This window comes from Schistocerca serialis, chromosome 12, assembly GCF_023864345.2.
Source record: "Schistocerca serialis cubense isolate TAMUIC-IGC-003099 chromosome 12, iqSchSeri2.2, whole genome shotgun sequence".
Taxonomy (NCBI): Eukaryota; Metazoa; Arthropoda; class Insecta; order Orthoptera; family Acrididae; genus Schistocerca; species Schistocerca serialis.
In genome coordinates, this window is record NC_064649.1 from 155184209 (window position 1) to 155205057 (window position 20849).

Below are 20849 nucleotides of genomic sequence, written 5' to 3' on the forward strand. Positions count from 1 at the left end.
CACCAAAAGCCCATTTGATGGGCAAATAAAAATTGCAGCTTTGTAGTGTGATCACCCTGCTGTGAGAAAACAAAGATTTTCTACACGTTGGAAATAAAATGCTACGTTCTTATATGAACTTGAAGGACATTCTTTAAAACAATATAAAGCCTGAGTACATACCAATAGAGAACAACTTGTCCTCTTCCGTTCACCACCCCCCACCCCCCCTTTCGTGGACAACATACTGCTGGTGGTGTGTCATTTCGACCAAAAGCCCACTTGATGGGCAAATAAAAATTGCAGTCTTGTAGTGCGATCACCCAGCTGTGAGATAACAAAGATTTACTACACGTTTGACTTAAAATGCTACGTTCTCGTATGAACTTGAACGAACATTCTTTAAAACACTAGAAAGCCTGAGTACATACCAATAGAAGAACAACTTGTCCTCTTCCTCTCGCCCCACCCCCCACCCTCTGTCATGTACAACATACTGCTGGTCGTGTGTCATTTCACCCAAAAGCCAACTTGATGGGCAAATAAAAATTGCAGCCCAGTAGTGCAATCACAATGCTGTGAGAAAACGAAGATTTACTACACGTTACAAATGAAATGCTACATTCTTATAGAACTTGAACGAACATTCATTAAAACACTATAAAGCCTGAGTACATACCAATAGAAGAACAACTTGTCCTTTTCTGTTCGCCCCCCCCCCCCCCCATCTCCCCCCCCCCCCCTTCTCATGGACAACATGCTGTTTTTTGGTGTGTCATTTCCACAAAAAGCCCAGTTGATGGGCAAATAAAAATTGCAGCCTTGTAGTGCGATCACCCTGCTGTCAGAAAACAAAGAATTACTACACTTTGGAAATAAAATGCTACATTCTTATATGAACTCGGACGAACATTCTTTAAAACACTATAAACCCGGAGTACATACCAATAGAAAAACAACTTGTCGTCTTCCGCTCACCCTCCCCTCCCACCCCTCCCCTCTCGTGGACAACATGCTGCTGGTGGTGTGTCATTTCCACCAAATAAAAATTGCAGCCTTGTAGTGCGATAGCCCTGCTGTGAGAAAACAATGATTTACTACACTTTGGATATAAAATGCTACATTCCTTTATGAACTTGAACGAACATTCATTAAAACACTATAATGCCTGAGTAAATACCAATAGAAGAACAACTTGTCCTCTTCCGCTCGCTCCCCAACCTTCCCCACCCCCCCCCCCCACCCCCACCCACTCTCGTGGACAACATGCTGCTGGTGGTGTGTCATTTCCACCAAAAGCCCACTTGAAGGGCAAATAAAAATTGCAGCCTTGTAATGCGCACACCCTGGTGTGACAAAAGAAAGCTTTCCCACACTTTGGAAATAAAATGCTACGTAATTATATGAACATGAACGAACATTCTTTGAAACACTATAAAGCCTGAGTACACACCAATAGGAGAACAACTTGTCCTCTGCCATTCGCCCCCCCCCCCCTCCCGCCGCCACACCTCTCGAGGACAACATGCTGCTGGTGGTGTGTCATTTCCACCAAAAGCCCACTTGAAGGGCAAATAAAAATTGCAGCTTTGTAGTGCGATCACCCTGCTGTGAGAAAACACAGATTTACTACACATTGGAAATATCATGCTATGTTCTTATATGAACTTGAAGGACATTCTTTAAAACAATATAAAGCCTGAGTACTTACCAATAGAAGAACAACTTGTCCTCTGCCATTCGCCCCCCCCCCCTCCCGCCGCCACACCTCTCGAGGACAACATGCTGCTGGTGGTGTGTCATTTCCACCAAGAGCCCGCTTGATAGGCAAATGAAAATATCAGCCTTGTAGTGCGATCACCCAGCTGTGAGATAACAAAGATTTACTACACGTTTGACTTAAAATGCTACGTTCTCGTATGAACTTGAACGAACATTCATTAAAACACTAGAAAGCCTGAGTACATACCAATAGAAGAACAACTTGTCCTCTTCCGCTCGCCCCACCCCCCACCCTCTGTCATGTACAATATACTGCTGGTCGTGTGTCATTTCACCCAAAAGCCAACTTGATGGGCAAATAAAAATTGCAGCGCAGTAGTGCGATCACAATGCCATGAGAAAACAAAGATTTACTACACGTTAGAAATGAAATGCTACATTCTTATAGAACTTGAACGAACATTCATTAAAACACTATAAAGCCTGAGTACATACCAATAGAAGAACAACGTGTCCTCTTCTGTTCCCCCCCCCCCCCCCCATCTCCCCCCCCTTCTCATGGACAACATGCTGTTTTTTGGTGTGTCATTTCCACAAAAAGCCCAGTTGATGGGCAAATAAAAATTGCAGCCTTGTAGTGCGATCACCCTGCTGTCAGAAAACATAGAATTACTACACTTTGGAAATAAAATGCTACATTCTTATATGAACTTGGACGAACATTCTTTAAAACACTATATAGCCGGAGTACATACCAATAGAAAAACAACTTGTCCTCTTCCGCTCACCCTCTCCTCCCACCCCCCCTCTCGTGGACAACATGCTGCTGGTGGTGTGTCATTTCCACCAAAAGCCCACTTGATGGGCAAATAAAAATTGCAGCGTTGTAGTGCGATAGCCCTGCTGTGAGAAAACAATGATTTACTACACTTTGGAAATAATATGCTACATTCCTTTATGAACTTGAACGAACATTCTCTGAAACACTATAAAGCCTGAGTACATACCAATAGAAGAACAACTTGTCCTCTTCCGGTCGCCCCCCCCCCCCCCCCCACCCCGCCCCCTCTTTCCCAGCCCTCTCGTGGACAACATGCTGCTGGTGGGTCATTTCCACCAGAAGCCCACTTGATGGGCAAATAAAAACTACACCCTTGTAGTGTGATCACCCTGCTGTGAGAAAACAAAGATTTAGTACACTTCGGGAATGAAATGCTATGTTCTTATCGAACTTGAACGAACTTTCTTTAAAACACTATAAAGCCTGAGTCAATACCAATAGAAGAACAACTTGTCCTATTCCGCTTGCTCCCCCTCCCCCCACCCCCCTTCCCCATCCTCCCCCCCCTCTCCCCCACCCTGTCTCGTGGACACCATGCTGCTGGTGGCGTGTCATTTCCACCAAAAGCCCACTTGAAGGGCAAATAAAAATTGCAGCCTTGTAATGCGCACACCCTGGTGTGACAAAACAAAGCTTTCCCACACTTTGGAAAAAAAATGCTACGTAATTATATGAACATGACCGAACATTCTTTGAAACACTATAAAGCCTGAGTACACACCAATAGGAGAACAAATTGTCCTCTTCCGCTCGCCCTCCCCTTCCACCCCACCTCTCGTGGACACTATGCTGCTGGTGGTGTGTCATTTCCACCAAAAGCCCACTTGATGGGCAAATAAATATTGCAGCCTTGTAGTGCGATAGCCCTGCTGTGAGAAAACAAAGATTTACTACACTTTGGAAATAAAATGCTACATTCTTTTATGAACTTGAACGAACATATTTGAAAACACTAGAATGCCTGAATACATACCAATAGAAGAACAACTTGTCCTCTTCCGCTCCCCCCCCTCCCCAACCCCCCCCCTCTCGTAGACACCTTGCTGATCGTGGTGTGTCATTTCCACCAAAAGCCCACTTGATGGGCAAATAAAAATTGCAGCCTTGTAGTGCGATCACCCTGCTGTGAGAAAACAAAAATTTACTCCACGTTTCAAATAAAATGCTACGTTCTTATATGGAATTGAACGAGCATTCATTAAAATACTATAATGCCTGAGTACATGCCAATAGAACAACAACTTGTCCTCTCCCGTTCGAGCTCCCCCCCCCCCACCCCGCCCCACCTTCCCTTGTGGACAACATGCTTCTGGTGGTGTGTCATTTCCACCAAAGACCCACTTAATGGGCAAATAAAAATGGCAGCCTTGTAGTGCGATCACCCTGCTGTGAGAAAACAAAGATTTACCACACGTTGGAGATAAAATGCTATGTTCTTATATGATCTTCATCGAACATTCTTTAAGACACCATAAAGCTTGAGTACAAACCAATAGAAGAACAACTTGTCCTCTTCCGCTCGCCTCACCCCCCCACCCTCTGTCAAGTACAACATGCTGCTGGTGGTGTGTCATTTCCACCAAAAGCCCACTTGATGATGAAATAAAAATTGCAGCCTTGTAGTGCGATCACACTGCTGTGAGAAAACAAACATTTACTACACTTTGGAAATAAAATGCTACGTTGTTATATGAACTTGAAGGACATCCTTTAAAACAATATAAAGCCTGAGTACATACCAATAGAAGAACAACTTGTCCTCTTCCGTTCACCACCCCCCCACCCCCCCTCTCGTGGACAACATACTGCTGGTGGTGTGTCATTTCGACCATAAGCCCACTTGATGGGCAAATAAAAATTGCAGCCTTGTAGTGCGATCACCCTGTTGTGAGAATAAACAGATTTACTACACATTGGAAATATCATGCTATGTTCTTATATGAACTTGAAGGACATTCTTTAAAACAATATAAAGCCTGAGTACATAACAATAGAAGAACAACTTGTCCTCTTCCGTTCGCCCCCCCCCCCCCCCCCTCCTCACCGCCCCTCTCGTGGACAACATACTGCTGGTGGTGTGTCATTTCCACCAAAAGCCCACTTGATGGGCAAATAAAAATTGCAGCCTTGTAGTGCGATCACCCTGCTGTGAGAAAACAAAGATTTACTACACGTTACAAATAAAATGCTACGTTCTCATATGAACTTGAACGAACATTCATGAAAGCACTATAAAGCCTGAGTACATATCATTAGAAGAACAACGTGTCCTCTTCCGTTCGCCCCCCTCCCCCCACACCCCCCTCTCGTGGACAACATACTGCTGGTGGTGTGTCATTTCAACAAAAAGCCCACTTGATGGGCTAATAAAAATTGCAGCCCAGTAGTGCGATCACACTGCTGTGAGAAAACAAAGGTTTACTACACGTTGGAAATGAAAAGCTACATTCTTATATGAACTTGAACGAACATTCATTAATACACTATAAAGCCTGAGTACATACCAATAGAAGAACAACCTGTTCTCTTCTATCCGCCCCCCCATTTCCCCCCCCCCATCTCCCCCCCCCTACTCATGGACAACATGCTGTTGGTGGTGTGTCATTTCCACAAAAAGCCCAGTTGATGGGCAAATAGAAATTGCAGCATTGTAGTGCGATCACCCTGCCATCAGAAAACAAAGATTTACTACACTTTGGAAATAAAATGCTACATTCTTATATGAACTTAAACGAACATTCTTTAAAATACTATAAAGCCTGAGTACATACCAACAGAAGAATAACTTGTCCTCTTCCGCTCGCCCCCTCCCCCCCACCCTCTCTCGTGGGCATTATGCTGCTGGTGGTGTGTCATTTCCACCAAAAGCCCACTTCATGGGCAAATAAAAGTTGCAGCCTTGTAGTGCGATCACCCTGCTGTGAGAAAACATAGATTTACTACATTTTGGAAGTAAAATGCTATGTTCTTATATGAACTTGAACAAACATTCATTAAAACACTATAATGCCTGAGTACATACCAATAGAAGAACAACTTGTCCTCCTCCTTACCCCCCCCCCCCCCCAACCCCGCCCCCCTCTCTGTCATGGACAACATGCTGCTGGTGGTGTGTCATTTCCACCATAAGCCCTCTTTATGGGAAAATAAAAATTACAGCCTTATAGTGCGATCACACTGCTGTGAGTAAACAAAGATTTACTACACTTTGGAAATAAAATGCTACGTACTTATATGAACTTGAACGAACATTCTTTAAAACACTATAAAGCCTGAGTACAAACTAATAGAAGAACAACTTGTCCTCCTTTGCTCGCCCCACCCCCCACCCTCTGTCATGTACAACATGCTGCTGGTGGTGTGTCATTTCAACCAAAAGCCCCCTTGATGGGCAAATAAGAATTGCAGCCTTGTAGTGCGTTCACCTTGCTGTGAGATAACAAAGATTTACTACAAGTTGGATTAAAATGCTACGTTCTCGTGTGAACTTGAACGAACATTCTCTAAAACACTAGAAAGCCAGAGTACATACCAATAGAAGAACAACTTATATCTTCCGCTCGCCTCTCCTCCCCCCCCCCCCCCTTCCCCATCCCCCACCTTCTCTAGTCGACAACATGCTGCTGGTGGTGTGTCATTTCCACGAAAAGCCCACTTGATGGGCAAATAAAAATTGCAGCCTTGTAGTGCGATCACCCTGCTGTGAGAAAACAAAGATTTACTACACTTTGGAAATAAAATGCTGCATTCTTATATGAACTTGAACGAACATTCTTTAAAACACTATAATGCCTGAGTACATACCAATAGAAGAACAACTTGTGCCCTTCTGCTCGACCCCCCCCCCCCCCCCCAACACCTCTCGTGGACAACATGCGTCTTGTGGTGTGTCATTTCCACCAAAAGCCCACTTGATGGGCAAATAAAAATTGCAGCCTAGTAGTGCGATCACCCTGCTGTGAGAAAACAAAGATTTACTACACATTGGAAATAAAATGCTACATTCTTGTATGAACTTGAACGAACATTCTTTAAAACACTATAATGCCTGAGTACATACCAATAGAAGAACAACTTGTGCCCTTCTGCTCGACCCCCCCCCCCCCCCCCCAACACCTCTCGTGGACAACATGCTGCTGGTGGTGTGTCATTTCCACCAAAAGCCCACTTGATGGGCAAATAAAAATTGCAGCCTTGTAGTGCGATCACCCTGCTGTGAGAAAACAAAGATTTACTACACTTTGGAAATAAAATGACACATTCTTATATGAACTTGAACGAACATTCTGTAAAACGCTATAAAGCCGGAGTACATACCAATAGAAGAACAACTTGACCTCTTTCGTTCACCCCCCGCCCCCACCCCCCCTCTCGTGTACAACATGCTGGTGGTGGTGTGTCATTTCCAACAAAAGCCCACTTGATGGACAAATAAAAATTGCAGCCCTGCAGTGCGATCACCCTGCTGTGAGAAAACAAAGATTTACTACACTTTGGAAATAAAATGCTACGTTATTATATGAACTTGAACGAACATTCTTTAAAACACTATAAAGCCTGAGTACATACCAATAGTAGAACAACTTGTCCTCTTCCGCTCGCCCCCCCCCCCCCCCTCTCTCGTGGACAACATGCTGCTGTTAATGTGTCATTTCCACCAAAAGCCCACATGCTGGGCAAATAAAAATTGCAGCCTTGTAGTGCGATCACCCTGCTGTGAGAAATCAAAGATTTACTACACTATGGAAATAAAATGCTGCGTTCTTATATGAACTTGAACGAACACTCTTTAAAACACTATAAAGCCTGAGTACATACCAATAGAAGACAAACTGTATCTTCCGCTCGCCCTCCCCCCTCCTCCCCCCCCCTCTCTCGTGGACAACATGCTGCTAGTGGTGCGTCGTTTCCACCAAAAGCCCATGTGATGGGCAATTAAAAATTGCAGCCTTGTAGTGCGATCACCCTGCTGTGAGAAAACAATGATACGAACATTCTTTAAAACACTATAAAGCCGGAGTTCATACCAATAGTAGAACAACTTGTCCTCTTCCGTTCGCCCGGTTTCCCCCCCACCCCCTCCCCCCCCCCCTCCCTCTTTCGTGGACAACAAGCTGCTGGTGGTGTGTCACATCCACCAATAGCCCACTTGATGGGCAAATAAAAATTGCAGCCTTGTTGTGCGATCACCCTGCTGTGAGAAAACAAAGATTTGCTACACTCTGGAAATAAAATGCTACGCTCTTATATGAACTTGAATGAACATTCTTTAAAACACTATAAACCAGAGTACATACCAATAGAAGAACAACTTGTCCTCTTCCTCCTGCCCCCCTCCCCCTCCCCCCCCATCAACCTATATCTCGTGGACAACATGCTGCTGATGGTGTGTCATTTCCACCAAAAGCCAACTTGATGGGCAAATAAAAATTGCAGCCTTGACGTGCGATCACCCTGCTGTGAGAAAACCAAGATTTTCTACACTTTGGAAATAAAATGCTATGTTCTTATATGAACTTGAATGAACATTCTTTAAAACACTAGAAAGCCTGAGTACATACCAATGGACAACATGCTGCTGGTGGTGTGTCATTTCAAATAAAAGCTCACTTGATGGGCAAATAAAAATTGCAGCCTTGTAGTGCTATCCCCCTGCTGTGAGAAAACAAAGATTTACTTCACTTTGGAAATAAAATGCTACGTTCTTATATGAACTTGAACGAACATTCTTTAAAATACTGTAAAGCCTGTGTACGTACCAATAGAAGAACAACTTAGAACAACTTGTCCTCTTCAGCTCGCTCCCCCCACCTTCCCCCCACGCCACCCAACCCGCAGCCTATCTCGTGGACAACATGCTGCTGGTGGTGTGTCATTACCACCAAAAGCCCACTTGATGGGCAAATAAAAATTGCAGCCTTGTAGTGCGATCACCCTGCTGTGAGAGAACAAAGATTTACTACACTTTGGAAATAAGATGCTAAGTTCTTATATGAACTTGAACGAATATTTTTTAAACACTATATACCTGAGCACATACCAATAGATGAACAACTTGTCCTCTTCCGCTCGCCCCCCCCCCCCCCCCCCCCCCTTCCTCCACCATCTCTCGTGGATAACATGCTGCTGGTGGTGTGCCAATTCCACCAAAAGCCCACTTGAAGGGCAAATAAAAATTGCAGCCTTGTAGTAGGATCACCCGGCTGTTAGAAAACAAAGATTTACTATAGTTTGGAAATAAAATACAACGTTCTTATACGAACTTCAATGAACATTCTTTAAAACAATATAAAGCCTGAGTACATACCAATAGAAGTGCAACTTGTCCTCTTGCGCTCGCCCCCCCCCCCCCCCCTCTCTTGTGGACCACATGCTGCTGGTGGTGTGTCATTTCCACCAAAAGCCCACTTGATGGGCAAATAAAAATTGCAGCCTTGTAGTGCGATCACCCTGCTGTGAGAAAACAAAGATTTACTACACTTTGGAAATAAAATGCTTCGTTCTTTAATGAACTTGAATGAACATACTTTAAAACACTATAAGGCCTGAGTACATACTAATAGAAGAATAATTTGTCCTCTTCCGCTCGCCCCCCTTCCCCCCTCCCACCAAATCTCATGGACAAAATGCAGCTGGTGGTGTGTCAATTCCACCAAAAGCCCACTTGATGGGCAAATAAAAATTGCAGCCTTGTAGTGCGATCACCCGGCTGTTAGAAAACAAAGATTTACTATAGTTTGGAAATAAAATGCAACGTTCTTATACGAACTTGAACGAACATTCTTTAAAACACTATAAACCTGAGCACATACCAATAGAAGAACAACTTGTCCTCTTCCGTTTGCCCCCCCCCCCCTCCCCCACTGTCTCTCGTGGACAACATGCTGCTGGTGGTAGTTCATTTCCACACGAAGCCCACTTGATGGGCAAATAAAAATTGCATCCTTGTAGTGCGATCACCCTGCTGTGAGAAAACAAAGATTTACTATACGTTGGAAGTAAAATGCTTCGTTCTTATATGAACCTGAATGAACATTCTTTAAAACACTATAAGGCCTGAGTACATACCAATAGAACAACAATTTGTCCTCTACTGCTCGCCCCCCTTCCCCCCTCCCACCAAATCGTGTGGACAACATGCTGCTGGAGGTGTGTCATTTCCACCAAAAGCCCACTTGAAGGTCATATAAAAATTGCAGCCTTGTAGTGCGATCACCCTGCTGTGAGAAAACAAAGATTTACTACACTTTGGAAATAAAATGCTTCGTTCTTTAGGGAACTTGAATGAACGTACTTTAAAACACTATAAGGCCTGAGTACATACCAATAGAACAACAATTTGCCCTCTTCCGCTCGCCCCCCATCCCCCCTCCCGCCAAATCTTGTGGACTACAAGCTGCTGGTGGTGTGTCAATTCCACCAAAAGCCCACTTGAAGGGCAAATAAGAATTGCAGCCTTGTAGTGCAATCACCCTGCTGTGAGAAAACAAAGATTTAATACACTTTGGAAATAAAATGCTACGTTCTTATATGAACTTGAATGAACATTCTTTAATACACTATAAAGCCTGAGTACATACCAATAGAAGAACAACTTGTCCTCTTCCGCTCCGCCCCCCCATCTCGAGGACAACATGCTGCTCGTGGTGTGTCATTTCCACCAAAGGCCCACTTGATGGGCAAATAAAAATTGCAGCCTTGTAGTGCGATCACCCTGCTGTGAGAAAACAAAGATTTACCATACGTTGGAAGTAAAATGCTTCGTTCTTATATGAACTTGAATGAACATTCTTTAAAACACTATAAGGCCTGAGTACATACCAATAGAAGAACAATTTGTCCTCTTCCGTTCGCCCCCCTTCACCCCTCACACCAAATCTCGTGGTCAACATGCTGCTGGTTGTGTGTCAATTCCACCAAAAGCCCACTTGAAGGGCAAATAAAAATTGCAGCCTTGTAGTGCGATCACCCTGCTGTGGGAAAACAAAGATTTACTATACTTTGGAAATAAAATGCTACTTTCTTATATGAACTTGAACGCACATTCTTTAAAACACTATAAAACCTGAGTACATACCAATAGAAGAACAACTTGTCCTCTTTCGCTCCCCCCCCCCCCCCCCCCCCCCCCCCCATCACGAGGACAACATGCTGCTCGTGGTGTGTCATTTCCACCAAAATCCCACTTGATGGGCAAATAAAAATTGCAGCCTTGTAGTGCGATCACCCTGCTGTGAGAAAACAAAGATTTACTATACTTTGGAAATAAAATGCTACGTTCTTATATGAACTTGAACTCACATTCTTTAAAACACTATAAAACCTGAGTACATACCAATAGAAGAACAACTTGTCCTCTTCCGCTCCGCCGCCCCATCTCGAGGACAACGTGCTGCTCGTGGTGTGTCGTTTCCACCAAAGGCCCACTTGATGGGCAAATAAAAATTGCAGCCTTGTAGTGCGATCACCCTGCTGTGAGAAAACAAAGATTTACTACACGTTGGAAATAAAATGCTTCGTTCTTATATGAACTTGAATGAACATTCTTTAAAACACTATAAGGCCTGAGTACATACCAATAGAAGAACAACTTGTCCTCTTCCGCCCCCCCCCCCCCTCCCCCCGTCGCGAGGACAACATGCTGCTCGTGGTGTGTCATTTCCACCAAAATCCCACTTGATGGGCAAATAAAAATTGCAGCCTTGTAGTGCGATCACCCTGCTGTGAGAAAACAAAGATTTACTACACGTTGGAATTAAAATGCTTCGTTCTTATATGAACTTGAATGAACATTCTTTAAAACACTATAAGGCCTGAGTACATACTAATAGAAGAAAAATTTGTCCTCCTCCGCTCGCCCCTCTTCCCCCCTCCCACCAAATCTCGTGGACAACATGCAGTTGGTGGTGTTTCAATTCCACCAAAAGCCCACTTGAAGGGCAAATAAAAAGTGCAGCCTTGTAGTGCGATCACCCTGCTGTGAGAAAACAAAAATATACTACACTTTGGAAATAAAATGCTTCGTTCTTATATGAACTTGAATGAACATTCTTTAAAACACTATAAGGCCTGAGTACATACCAATAGAAGAAAAATTTGTCCTCTTCCGCTCGCCCCTCTTCCCCCATCCCGCCAAATCTCGTGGACAACATGCTGCTGGTGGTGTGTCAATTCCACCAAAAGCCCACTTGAAGGGCAAATAAAAAGTGCAGCCTTGTAGTGCAATCACCCTGCTGTGAGAAAACAAAGATTTACTATACTTTGGAATTAAAATGCAACATTCTTATATGAACTTGAACGAACATTCTTTAAAACATTGTAAAGTTTGAGTACATACCAATAGAAGAACAACTTGTCCTTTTCTGCTTGCCCCCCCCCCCTCCCCCCCAATCATCTCTCGTGGACAACATGCTGCTGGTGGTGTGTCAATTTCACCAAAAGCCCACTTGAAGGGCAAATAAAAATTGCAGCCTTGTAGTGCGATCACCTTGCTGTGAGAAAACAAAGATTTACTGTACTTTGGAAATAACATGCTACGTTCTTATACGAACTTGAACGCACATTCTTTAAAAGAGTATAAAGTCTGAGTTCATACCAATAAAAGAACAACTTGTCCTCTTCCGCTCCCCCCCCCCCCCCCCCCCCCCCCCCTACCTCGAGGGCAATATGCTGTTCGTGGTGTGTCATTTCCACCCAAAGTCCACTTGATGGGCAAATAAAAATTGCAGCGTTGTAGTGCGTTCACCCTGCTGTGAGAAAACAAAGATTTACTACACGTTGGAAATAAAATGCATCGTTCTTATATGAACTTGAATAAACATTCTTTAAAACACTATAAGGCCTGAGTACATACCAATTGAAGAACAATTTGTCCTCTTCCGCTCGCCCCCCCTTCCCCCCTCACACCAAATCTCGTGGACAACATGCTGCTGGTGGTGTGTCAATTCCACCAACAGCCTACTTGAAGGGCAAATAAAAATTGCAGCCTTGTAGTGCGATCACCCTGCTGTGAGAAAACAAAGATTTACTACACGTTGGAAATAAAATGCTACGTTATTATATGAACTTGAATGAACATTCTTTAAAACAGTATAAAGTCTGAGTACATACCAATAGAAGAATAACTTGTCCTCTTCCGCTCCCCCCCCCCCCCCCCTCTCGAGGACAACATGCTGTTCGTGGTGTGACATTTCCACCAAAAGCCTACTTGAAGGGCAAATAAAAATTGCAGCCTTGTAGTGCGATCACACTGCTGTGAGAAAACAAAAATTTACCACACTTTTGAAATAAAATGCGTCCTCTTATATGAAATTGAATGAACATTCTTTAAAAAACTATAAGGCCTGAGTACATAACAATAGAAGAAAAATTTGTCCTCTTCCGCTCGCCCCTCTTCCCCCATCCCGCCAAATCTCGTGGACAACATGCTGCTGGTGGTGTGTCAATTCCACCAAAAGCCCACTTGAAGGGCAAATAAAGAGTGCAGCCTTGTAGTGCGATCACCCTGCTGTGAGAAAACAAAGATTTACTATACTTTGGAAATAAAATGCTACGTGTTTATATGAACTTGAATGAACATTCTTTAAAACACTATAAAGTCTGAGTTCATACCAATAGAAGAACAACTTGTCCTCTTCCGCCCCCCCCCCCCCCCCTACCTCGAGGGCAACATGCTGCTGGTGGTGTGTCAATTCCACCAAAAGCCCACTTGAAGGGCAAAAAAAAAGGTGCAGCCTTGTAGTGCAATCACCCTGCTGTGAGAAAACAAAGATTTACTATACTTTGGAAATAAAATGCTACGTTCTTATATGAACTTGAACGCACATTCTTTAAAACACTATAAAACATGAGTACATACCAATAGAAGAACAACTTCTCCTCTTCCGCTTCCCCCCCCCCCCCCCCACCCACCCTTCCATCTCGAGGACAACATGCTGCTCGTGGTGTGTCATTTCCACCAAAGACCCACTTGATGGGCAAATAAAAATTGCAGCCTTGTAGTGCGATCACCCTGCTGTGAGAAAACAAAGATTTACTACACTTTGGAAATAAAGTGCTACGTTCTTATATGAACTTCAATGAACATTCTTTAAAACACTATAAAGTCTGAGTACATACCAATAGAAGAACATTTTGTCCTCTTCTGCTCCCACCTTCCCCCCCCCCCCCCCCCCCCCCCCATCGCGAGGACAACATGCTGCTCGTGGTGTGTCATTTCAACCAAAAGCCCACTTGATGGACAAATTAAAATTGCAGCCTTGTAGTGCGATCACCCTGCTGCCGAAAACACAGATTTACTACACTTTCGAAATAAAATGCTACGTTCCTATATGAACTTGAACGCACATTCTTTAAAACACTATAAAACCTGAGTACATACAAATAGAAGAACAACTTGTCCTCTTCCGCTCCCCCCCCCCCCTTCCCATCTCGAGGACAACATGCTGCTGGTGGTGTGTCAATTCCACCAAAAGCCAACTTGAAGGAGAAATAAAAATTGCAGCCTTGTAGTGCGATCACCCTGCTGTGAGAAAACAAAGATTTAATACACATTGGAAATAAAATGCTTCGTTTTAATATGAACTTGAATGAACATTCTTTAAAACACTATAAGGCCTGAGTACATACCAATAGAAGAAAAATTTGTCCTCTTCCGCTCGCCCCCCTTCGCCCCTCCCACCAAATCTCGTGGACAACATGCAGCTGGTGGTGTGTCATTTCCACCAAAAGCCCACTTGATGGACAAATAAAAATTGCAGCCTTGTAGTGCGATCAACCTGCTGTGAGAAAACACAGATTTACTACACTTTGGAAATAAAATACTACGTTCTTATATGAACTTGAACGCACATTCTTTAAAACACTATAAAACCTGAGTACATACCAATAGAAGAACAACTTGTCCTCTTCCGCTCCGCCCCCCCCATCTCGAGGACAACATCCTGCTCGTGGTGTGTCATTTCCACCAAAGGCCCACTTGGTGGGCAAATAAAAATTGCAGCCTTGTAGTGCGATCACCCTGCTGTGAGAAAACAAAGATTTACTATACGTTGGAACTAAAATGCTTCGTTCTTATATGAACTTGAATGAACATTCTTTAAAACACTATAAGGCTTGAGTACATACCAATAGAAGAAAAATTTGTCCTCTTCTGCTCGCCCCTCTTCCCCCCTCCCACCAAATCTCGTGGACAACATGCTGCTCGTGGTGTGTCAAATCCACCAAAAGCCCACTTGATGGGCAATTAAAAATTGCAGCCTTGTAGTGCGATCACCCTGCTGTGAGAAAACAAAGATTTACTACACGTTCGAAATAAAATGCTTCGTTCTTATATGAACTTGAATGAACATTCTTTAAAACACTATGAGGCCTGAGTACATACCAATAGAAGAACAATTTGTCCTCTTCCGCTCGTCCCTCTTCCCCCCTCCCACCAAGTCTCGTGGACAACATGCAGCTGGTGGTGTGTCAATTCCGCCAAAAGCCCACTTGAAGGGCAAATAAAAATTGCAGCCTTGTAGTGCGATCACACTGCTGTGAGAAAACAAAAATTTACTACACTTTTGAAATAAAATGCTTCCTCTTATATGAACTTGAATGAACATTCTTTAAAACACTATAAGGCCTGAGTACATACCAATAGAAGAACAATTTGTCCTCCTCCGCTCGCCCCTCTTCCCCCCTCCCACCAAATCTAGTGGACAACTTGCTGCTGGTGGTGTGTCAATTCCACCAAAAGCCTATTTGAAGGGCAAATAAAAATTGCAGCCTTGTAGTGCGATCACCCTGCTGTGAGAAAACAAAGATTTACTATACTTTGGAAATAAAATGCTACGTGTTTATATGAACTTGAATGAACATTCTTTAAAACACTATAAAGTCTGAGTTCATACCAATAGAAGAACAACTTGTCCTCTTCCGCTCCCCCCCCCCCCCCCCACCCCCCTACCTCGAGGGCAACATGCTGTTCGTGTCGTGTCATTTCCACCAAAAGCCCACTTGATGGGCAAATAAAAATTGCAGCCTTGTAGTGCGATCACCCTGCTGTGAGAAAACAAAGATTTACTACACGTTGGAAATAAAATGCATCGTTCTTATATGAACTTGAATAAACATTCTTTAAAACACTATAAGGCCTGAGTACATATCAATGGAAGAACAATTTGTCCTCTTCCGCTCGCCCCCCTTCCCCCCTCACACCAAATCTCGTGGACAACATGCTGCTGGTGGTGTGTCAATTCCACCAAAAGCCTATTTGAAGGGCAAATAAAAATTGCAGCCTTGTAGTGCGATCACCCTGCTGTGAGAAAACAAAGATTTACTACACGTTGGAAATAAAATGCTACGTTCTTATACGATCTTGAATTAACATTCTTTAAAACACTTTAAAGTCTGAGTACATACCAATAGAAGAACAACTTGTCCTCTTCCGCTCCCACCCCCCCCCCCCCCCCCCATCTCGAGGACAACATGCTGCTCGTGGTGTGTCATTTCCACCAAAAGCCCACTTGATGGGCAAATGGAAATTGCAGCCTTGTAGTGCGATCACCCTCCTGTGTGAAAACAAAGATTTAATACACGTTGGAAATAAAATGCTTCGTTCTAATATGAACTTGAATTAACATTCTTTAAAACACTATAAGGCCTGAGTACATACCAATAGAAGAAAAATTTGTCCTCTTCCACTCGCCCCCCTTCGCCCCTCCCACCAAATCTCGTGGACAACATGCAGCAGGTGTGTGTCAATTCCACCAAAAGCCCACTTGAAGGGCAAATAAAAAGTGCAGCCTTGTAGTGCGATCACCCTGCTGTGAGAAAACAAAGATTTACTATACGTTGGAACTAAAATGCTTCGTTCTTATATGAACTTGAATGAACATTCTTTAAAACACTATAAGGCCTGAGTACATACCAATAGAAGAACAATTTATCCTCTTCCGCTCGCCCCCCTTCCCCCCTCACACCAAATCTCGTGGACAACATGCTGCTGGTTGTGTGTCAATTCCACCAAAAGCCCACTTGAAGGGCAAATAAAAATTGCAGCCTTGTAGTGTGATCACCCTGCTGTGAGAAAACAAAGATTTACTACACTTTGGATATAAAATGCTACGTTCTTATATGAACTTGAATGAACATTCTTTAAAACACTATACGGCCTGAGTACATACCAATAGAAGAAAAATTTGTCCTCTTCTGCTCGCCCCTCTTCCCCCCTCCCACCAAATCTCGTGGACAACATGCTGCTGGTGTGTGTCAATTCCACCAAAAGCCCACTTGAAGGGCAAATAAAAAGTGCAGCCTTGTAGTGCAATCACCCTGCTGTGAGAAAACAAAGATTTACTATACTTTGGAATTAAAATGCTACGTTCTTGTATGAGCTTGAACGAACATTCTTTAAAACATTATAAAGTTTGAGTACATACCAATAGAAGAACAACTTGTCCTTTTCCGCTTGCCCCCCCCCCCCCCCCCCCCGTCATCTCTCGTGGACAACATGCTGCTGGTGGTGTGTCAATTCCACCAAAAGCCCACTTGAAGGGCAAATAAAGAGTGCAGCCTTGTAGTGCAATCACCCTGCTGTGAGAAAACAAAGATTTACTATACTTTGGAAATAAAATGCTACGTTCTTATATGAACTTGAACGCACATTCTTTAAAACACTATAAAACCTGAGTACATACCAATAGAAGAACAACTTGTCCTCTTCCGCTCCCCCCCCTTCCCATCTCGAGGACAACATGCTGCTGGTGGTGTGTCAATTCCACCAAAAGCCCACTAGAAGGGGAAATAAAAATTGCAGCCTTGTAGTGCGATCACCCTGCTGTGAGAAAACAAATATTTACTACACTTTGGAAATAAAGTGCTACGTTCTTATATGAACTTGAATGAACATTCTTTAAAACACTATAATGTCTGAGTACATACCAATAGAAGAAAAATTTGTCCTCTTCCGCTCGCCCCCCTTCCCCCTCCCACCAAATCTCGTGGACAACATGCTGATGGTGGTGTGTCATTTCCACCAAAAGCCCACTTGATGGACAAATAATAATTGCAGCCTTGTAGTGCGATCAACCTGCTGTGAGAAATCACAGATTTACTACACTTTGGAAATAAAATGATACGTTCTTATATGAACTTGAACGCACATTCTTTACAACACTATAAAACCTGAGTACATACCAATAGAAGAACAGCTTGTCCTCTTCCGCTCCGCCGCCCCATCTCGAGGACAACATGCTGCTCGTGGTGTGTCATTTCCACCAAAATCCCACTTGATGGGCAAATAAAAATTGCTGCCTTGTAGTGCGATCACCCTGTTGTGAGAAAACAAAAATTTACAACACTTTGGAAACAAAATGCTTCGTTCTTATATGAACTTGAATGAACATTCTTTAAAACACTAAAAGCCCTGAGTACATAACGATACAAGAAAAATTTGTCATCTTCCGCTCGCCCCTCTTCCCCCCTCCCACCAAATCTCGTGGACAACATGCTGCTGGTGGTGTGTCAATTCCACCAAAAGCCTACTTGAAGGGCAAAAAAAAGGTGCAGCCTTGTAGTGCGATCACCCTGCTTTGAGAAAACAAAGATATACTATACTTTGGAAATAAAATGCTACGTTTTTATATGAACTTGAATGAACATTCTTTAAAACACTATAAAGTCTGAGTACATACCAATAGAAGAACAACTTGTCCTCTTCCACTCCGCCCCCCCATCTCGAGGACAACATGCTGCTCGTGGTGTGTCATTTCCACCAAAGGCCCACTTGATGGGCAAATAAAAATTGCAGCCTTGTAGTGCGATCACCCTGCTGTGAGAAAACAAAAATTTACTATACGTTGGAAGTAATTTGCTTCGTTCTTATCTGAATTTGAATGAACATTCCTTAAAACACTATAAGGCCTGAGTACATACCAATAGAAGAAAAACTTGTCCTCTTCTGCTCCCATCCCGCCCCCCTCCCCCACCCCTCCATCTCGAGGACAACATGCTGCTCGTGGTGTGTCATTTCCACCAAAAGCCTACTTGATGGGCAAATAAAAATTGCAGCCTTGTAGTGCGATCACCCTCCTGTGTGAAAACAAAGATTTAATACACGTTGGAAATAAAATGCTTCGTTCTTATATGAACTTGAATGAACATTCTTTAAAATACTATAAGGCCTGAGTACATACCAATAGAAGAAAAATTTGTCCTCTTCCGCTCGCCCCCCTTCCCCCTCCCACCAAATCTCGTGGACAACATGCTGATGGTGGTGTGTCATTTCCACCAAAAGCCCACTTGATGGACAAATAAAAATTGCAGCCTTGTAGTGCGATCAACCTGCTGTGAGAAATCACAGATTAACTACACTTTGGAAATAAAATGCTACGTTCTTATATGAACTTGAACGCACTTTCTTTACAACACTATAAAACCTGAGTACATACCAATAGAAGAACAGCTTGTCCTCTTCCGCTCCGCCCCCCCATCTCGAGGACAACATGCTGCTCGTGGTGTGTCATTTCCACCAAAAGCCCACTTGATGGGCAAATAAAAATTGCAGCGTTGTAGTGCGATCACCCTGCTGTGAGGAAACAAAGATTTACTACACGTTGGAAATAAAATGCATCGTTCTTATATGAACTTGAATAAACATTCTTTAAAACACTATAAGGCCTGAGTACATACCAATAGAAGAAAAATTTGTCCTCTTCTGCTCGCCCCTCTTCCCCCCTCCCACCAAATCTCGTGGACAACATGCTGCTGGTGGTGTGTCAATTCCACCAAAAGCCCACTTGATGGGCAATTAAAAATTGCTGCCTTGTAGTGCGATCACCCTGCTGTGAGAAAACAAAGATTTACTACACGTTCGAAATAAAATGCTTCGTTCTTATATGAACTTGAATGAACATTCTTTAAAACACTATGAGGCCTGAGTACATACCAATAGAAGAACAATTTGTCCTCTTCCGCTCGTCCCTCTTCCCCCCTCCCACCAAGTCTCGTGGACAACATGCAGCAGGTGGTGTGTGAATTCCGCCAAAAGCCCACTTGAAGGGCAAATAAAAATTGCAGCCTTGTAGTGCGATCACACTGCTGTGAGAAAACAAAAATTTACTACACTTTTGAAATAAAATGCTTCCTCTTATATGAACTTGAATGAACATTCTTTAAAACACTATAAGGCCTGAGTACATACCAATAGAAGAAAAATTTGTCCTCTTCCGCTCGCCCCCCTTCCCCCTCCCACCAAATCTCGTGGACAACATGCTGATGGTGGTGTGTCATTTCCACCAAAAGCCCACTTGATGGACAAATAAAAATTGCAGCCTTGTAGTGCGATCAACCTGCTGTGAGAAATCACAGATTAACTACACTTTGGAAATAAAATGCTACGTTCTTATATGAACTTGAACGCACTTTCTTTACAACACTATAAAACCTGAGTACATACCAATAGAAGAACAGCTTGTCCTCTTCCGCTCCGCCCCCCCATCTCGAGGACAACATGCTGCTCGTGGTGTGTCATTTCCACCAAAAGCCCACTTGATGGGCAAATAAAAATTGCAGCGTTGTAGTGCGATCACCCTGCTGTGAGGAAACAAAGATTTACTACACGTTGGAAATAAAATGCATCGTTCTTATATGAACTTGAATAAACATTCTTTAAAACACTATAAGGCCTGAGTACATACCAATAGAAGAAAAATTTGTCCTCTTCTGCTCGCCCCTCTTCCCCCCTCCCACCAAATCTCGTGGACAACATGCTGCTGGTGGTGTGTCAATTCCACCAAAAGCCCACTTGAAGGGCAAATAAAGAGTGCAGCCTTGTAGTGCGATCACCCTGCTGTGAGAAAACAAAGATTTACTATACTTTGGAAATAAAATGCTACGTGTTTATATGAACTTGAATGAACATTCTTTAAGACACTATAAAGTCTGAGTTCATACCAATAGAAGAACAACTTGTCCTCTTCCGCTCCCCTCCCCCCCCCCCACCGCCCTACCTCGATGGCAACATGCTGTTCGTGTCGTGTCATTTCCACCAAAAGCCCACTTGATGGGCAAATAAAAATTGCAGCCTTGTAGTGCGATCACCCTGCTGTGAGAAAACAAAGATTTACTACACGTTGGAAATAAAATGCATCGTTCTTATATGAACTTGAATAAACATTCTTTAAAACACTATAAGGCCTGAGTACATACCAATGGAAGAACAATTTGTCCTCTTCCGCTCGCCGCCCTTCCCCCCTCACACCAAATCTCGTGGACAACATGCTGCTGGTGGTGTGTCAATTCCACCAAAAGCCTATTTGAAGGG